This window comes from Gadus morhua, chromosome 9, assembly GCF_902167405.1.
Source record: "Gadus morhua chromosome 9, gadMor3.0, whole genome shotgun sequence".
Taxonomy (NCBI): domain Eukaryota; kingdom Metazoa; phylum Chordata; class Actinopteri; order Gadiformes; family Gadidae; genus Gadus; species Gadus morhua.
In genome coordinates, this window is record NC_044056.1 from 8,254,694 (window position 1) to 8,260,693 (window position 6,000).

Consider the following 6,000-nt stretch of genomic DNA (forward strand, 5'->3'; position numbering starts at 1 on the left):
GCTTCCCATACTGATGACTTTATTATAAATACTGGCTCACACTCCTGAATATCGAGTGAGTGTATGTGCAAGTTCAATGAAAGGAAATACAATTGCATTGCTAGCTCCCCCTGCATTCACTGCCTAGGCAACCTTAACAATTTCAGTCAGACAAAGCATCAAAGAAGACTGCATTCTTGTTCTGCTACGGAAGAAATCAATAGTGCCTCATTCCTAATTAGACCTGTTTGTATTCCCTGAATGCCTGACAGCCATCTTAAAAAAGCTGCCACATACAACCAAAACACAACCTCTTAGCAATACATTATCACTTATTTTCCATTGCCACCCAGATTGTCAACACTTAAATCCTGATCATTGTATGCAAATTGACCGAGATTGAGCATCTGGTTAAGTGCTTCACAATGCTGATATGAGGGGCTTGCAGGCTTTGTTTACACTCAAATATCTTGCTAATCAGGTTATTTTCTTTTCACTCAATGAGTGGAGGAGGTCTGAGGGCTCAGTAGTGTTTACATGGAAACAACCAGGTGGGAAAGAGCCTAAGAGAAAGCAGCCACTGCATGGCTTTACAGGGGATAAGCAGGAGGAGCTAGGCTTTCCTTTGTTACCTTGGCATGGACATGTTTAAGGTGATATTATGGGAATTAGGGTGTTGTTGATTAGACTAAAAGCTTTTGACACAGTGGAACCCTATCTCATCAAAGTGCAGTGGAACCCTGACCATCAAAGTGCAGTAGAACCCTGACCCATCAGAGTGCAGTGGAACCCTGACCCATCGGAGTGCAGTGGAACCCTGACCCATCGGAGTGCAGTGGAACCCTGACCCATCGGAGTGCAGTGGAACCCGGGCCCATCAGAGTGCAGTGGAACCCTGGCCCATCAGAGTGCAGTGGAACCCTGGCCCATCAGAGTGCAGTGGAACCCTGGCCCATCAGAGTGCAGTGGAACCCGAGTCCATCAGAGTGCAGTGGAACCCTGACCCATCGGAGTGCAGTGGAACCCTGACCCATCGGAGTGCAGTGGAACTGAATGTCCAGACAGACATTCAGAAATACATTCCTTTGAAGACTTTACCATAACACGCGGTACGCGCAATCATTTCCGAACGCAACCGAAGCAAACTGCGGACACATTAGCGGCCCCGCAGAGCAGCCTACCCCCCAGAACAGCGGGAGCCCAACGCGAGAGATAAACCACCGCTGAGCTGCTTCAGTCCTCCTAGCAGCAGTAGGTCCATTAAGGGAGGGAAAACCAACGGGGCGGATCTGGCAAATGCCGTCCTGACTTGAACAAGACACAGAACGATGATGTGGTTCGCAGTCAAACTATGTGACCTACATTATGTGAGGACATGCACATTGCATTACCCACATAATAGTTAACCGTTAGCAAACACATATTCGTTGATCGTTTATGTGTTGGGTTTTATGTGTTTGTCAACACATTATAATCGAGTCAAGTCAGGGGTTTGGAGGCAAAAATGAATGATTCATAAAAATATTTGATTGGATACTCTTCACATTGGACTAAATGCCTTATTTGTCACGGTTCTCTGTATGATGTTCTTTCACCATCTCTGGTGTTCAAAAGAACACACCTTTTTCATGTTTTTGCATGTGGCAGTGCAGACTTTCAGATGCGTCACAATGACTGGTATAAAAATTATGTTCATGCTTCACTCTAGCTACCCAATAAAAAGAAGATATGTGTCGGTAGAAAAATCGATCAAAATTGTCACTCTCTAGTTGTTTAACCATTTAGATACTTACCAATGAGAGCAGGGCAGCAGCCCTAGAATATAATACACTGCAGTGTTTTAAAACTCTTTTGTCGGGACTCTGGCCTACTAAGCCCTACTGTGCTATGAGTGGAAGCCTCTCCTTCGAGCTTCTCTGGTGCTCGCCCAGGCAGAAACACTACGCTGTTGTACTGTGTACCAGTCATGACAACGTTTGACCTGGCATTCAAATGCCCGGGCATAGTAACACAGCACTGAAAGGGTACTTTGTCCTAAACGAGGAAGGAGAAATGTGACACCACATCTCCAAGAACATAATAAAAAAATGATGGCTCACACGACCATGCAGAACGAGAGACTAAATTGGAAGCCAAATAAAAGTGTGACTTACAGGGTCGAAAGGCTCGCAGGCAAAGAAGGATCAGGGGTTTGCGCCTAGCTCCTAACCCCTGCTGCTGGTAACTCTTTGGGTTGACGTTATTGAAACCTGTCAAGAAGATGGAGGTCAAATCGAATTAGAAAACATATTCCAAAAACCTGGTCAAATACTACAGTACCCCAGCAGAAATCCACTATTTTTGTTGCGAAAGGGAATGGACAAGATGGCCTTAGTCTAATGTCTTCCCTGCCACATTGGTTGCCAAGCTACACACCATGACCGCACACGCCAGGTGGAATATAGGAAATCAAAGTATTCTCGGAAGATGGGGAAGGAGCCGAAACACAACACCTGCCACCGCCTGAGGGGATACTTTGGATCCAGACATTTCTTTCCCCTTCACTACGCATCGACAATCCAATCGCTCATCCCTAGCAGAATTGCGGCCCCATCCTCTCGACACCCTAGCCAGCGAGTAAAGATTGGTGGCCCTGGGAGAGCAATGAAACACCAATATCTACAAAGACAGCCGATCAACACATCACATAGTCCGTGACTCCCATTGTGGTGGAGGCCGAGGCTGAGGCACATCTGCCTCAGCCTCCCCTCATCCAACCGCTGGGACACACTAGCACGCCCGCCATGCCAAGTTAATGAGTCGAAGGAGGAACGGGGGATAGAGCCTTCTTCTGTGATAGGACCGCTGCTGGCCATAGCCCCCAGAGAGAAGATGAGAGATAAACCAAAAAAACTATGTATAGCCAAGTAAAGCATTCCTTGGCTGAAGAAAACGTGTCTGTTGCCATATTTCTGTTTGGCTCCAAAGAACACAATTGGCTTTGTTGTTTTCAAGAAAATTGGAAAAAAAAAACTAAGAGTTCAAAGACGTGCCGTTGACACGATGAGGACACGTGACTAGTTACCGGTCCTCTTCGTCTTATCGGGAAAACAAGATGCAGAATAGAAAGGAGCCAGCCTTCTAGGAACCTGGATGTTCAGTGAAGTGCTGTGGCCTACCGTGTCTCAGCTCGGACCCAAAAACGTCTCAGCTCAAGCGATAAGTTTACATTGCAAGGACCCAATCGTCTGTCACATTGTAAATAGCTCCAGACAGGCCAGACTTCAAGGTCTTTGTGCAGTCGGAGATGGCTAGTGAGAAGGAATGCTACTTATTCGCCTCGCGATTAAAAGTTAAAAAGGGAGTCACCATCTGTTTGGGCTCGCCCACCTGCTGAATACAGGGACCCCCCAGAGCTTTGTGGGAGATGGCCGACAGCTAGTCTCTCTCCTACACATTTTTTTAAATAACTTCTTCAACCCTGACTGAAAGGTACTGTAGGTTAGATTCATAGTATCGACTGAGAGAGCGCTGAATAGAGCAGAAGAGAGATTGATTTTGGGCTTAACACAAAAATAGTTTCGGCCATCACTACCTCTACGTTACTCTACCATTTAGAAATGTTGCACAGCTGTGATTGAATTCTGAATTTGCTTATACAGAGGAAGGCAAGCTCAATTTGAAAACAGATATTCTCACGGAACATTTCATTCACTAACATCCTACGGCTGGCCTAGGCATTTCCAAAAAATGGCACCCTAATTATTGTTCTTAAATCATATCTACAGATAACTGGTTATAATTGGTTCTTCAATGCATATTCAACAGGATACATTTGGAGGTGCTTGAGAGACTAGTCAAAATAATGTTGAATTGAGAAGCCAATAGTTCTTACAAATCAATTCTACATCTACCTCAGCATTGAGAATGAGCTGACCAGAACTATAGCTACTTTAATGGCTGTTATTTGTTTTATTCCATTAGTGATCCATTGGTTCCATTGTCTGACGTTAAAACAACATAAAAAAGGACAGGAAACTCAATTGGAAGTATCTTTAAAACAGACGTCTACCAAACAGCTACCCATCCATTCTATTATAATGACACAAAGCTCCAATTCAGTCACCATGGGCACCCAAGACATAAAAAGCTTTAATTGGCTTTCCATTAGTTGGTCCAATAAGTATAACTTTGGCAACTGCATTCACGGATTGCAGAGGATGGATCCAAAAGATGACAACTCAGCTAAAATCTCGATAATTGAAGAAAGAAGCTTAGAAGGCAACTTTGTATCTTTGGTGTTACGATCATCATGTTTGTCATTTGACCATCCATATATGTGAATACAACATTTACAGGAACATATTATCAGCAATGTTGAGCAAATAAAAACAATTATAAGCTATCAACATGTTTTTTCGTTTCGTTTTTTGAAAACATTAAAACATGTTTGTAACTGTTCTTCAAATGTTGTTAGCCTATATGGTTATAAAAGAGTAGGCATATATGGAGCGGTGCCGGGTGCTTCTATCTGGGGAAAAAAACACCCACGTCTGACAACAAGCAGATACCCACACACCATCTTATAGTACTATATCAAGCATCTCACCACTTTCATCTCTGTAAGATTTAGATCGTACTCTCGCTTTCTTCTCTTTCAAGTGATGCGTTTTTTTTGACATTCTTTCAATCTGCTCTTCACTTGAAAGTCTGTGTGAAAAGCAGGCGTTTCTTATTATCATTCAAGCTCCTCTGAAACAGTTGCTGTAAACGAAGTCCTCTTGCAGCTCTGACAGCTCCCGCGTTTTACACCCTCCGAAATGTCAGTAATCGCCACAGGACATAGGCCTACACACGCACACGCACAAGCATACATGCGTTGTTTATTAAAAATAAAACTTAAGGAAGATGCCTCTTTTGAAATAGAATGTAAGCTTTTCGCTGTTTCAGCCAAAGACCGATTTTATTTTTCTTCACTCCCACATTCAGTTGCGAAACATGAGAACTTGGAAGAACGTTACAGATGTTAAAACCCCTTCCCTAATAGCCTAGGTTTAGGAGAATAAACATGTTTTCTGGATTACGCTGTAACTTTGTATCGTAATTGGGTTGCCTGAGTGATTGGTGGGGGCCTAAACGTGCGTCAATTGTTAAATTGGTCGTTTAAATTCAATTCAGTGTTGGTTTAATTTCGCATAGCCAAGCACATGTCTCAAACAAAAGTAGGACCTAATAGAAATACTTTGTCGATAGATATTTCAATATAGCAAAGATTAACCTCCTCCAACGTATTTTGTAACACGTTTGTCATAAATACTAACTTCCTGAGACCTTTAATATATAAAAAAAACAATTCAACAAGTCATGCGTCTAGTCCGCACCAAAATCCAGGTCTGGTGGAAGCTATCACGAACGAGTGTCAAAAGCGAATACAATAAAAAAACTGAAACAACTTACGAAGCAGGAGCTAGAGTTGCAGTTTTAGTCCAGGGAAGTGAGCGCGTAGAAGCGTGTTTCAAGCGCGCACATTTGATAGGTTTAACATCGCTCCGCTGAGTGCTTCAAACCTCGGTCAGCAAACAATCCGATGGAGCTCCGCCGCTGGGCTACCGTAAAGACATGCGCGCTCCTAAACGCGCACATGGACATTTGGACATTTACCGTAACTTGTAGGTACTAGGTACTATAGCCGCTTTACATTTATTCCGAGGAACTATATTGTTTATAGTTTTAATGCAAGCCATTAACCAACTGTAAACCCTTTCGCAAATGCATGGTAATACATTAAGGTGTCAAAGATTAAGCCGTCAACGTGTGGCATGCCATCGATGAAAACATTTCCTTCAGATAGTCCACATTTCATTTGAGGCTTAGCAACAGACAACACATATGAACTGTGTGCCAAGCTTTAGGAATAAGCATAGAGGCATGGCAGGTATGACATTATTTTCACGCACACTCACGCCTGTCAAATTTGCTACTTATTCATTCCATGCCCCAGGAATCCAATCTGACATCATTTAAGCCTTCACCGATTTTCCA

General features: G+C 43.3%; 1 protein-coding gene across 2 annotated transcripts in view; it reads right to left on the reverse strand.

The window, feature by feature from the left end:
* Nucleotides 1-5,622, reverse strand: part of LOC115550295 (tumor protein p53-inducible protein 11) — a 28,980-nt gene extending 23,358 nt beyond the window's left edge. Inside the window, exons 1-2 of one of the 2 annotated variants that reach the window (XM_030365167.1) lie at nt 5,416-5,570; nt 2,133-2,228 (exon numbers count right to left, since the gene is read on the reverse strand). The gene's annotated coding sequence lies outside the window, so the exon portion shown is untranslated. Of the gene's footprint in view, nt 1-2,132; nt 2,229-5,415 lie in introns of both variants that reach the window. The other variant, XM_030365168.1, reaches the window with a different exon arrangement.
* Nucleotides 5,623-6,000: the final 378 nt, after the last annotated feature.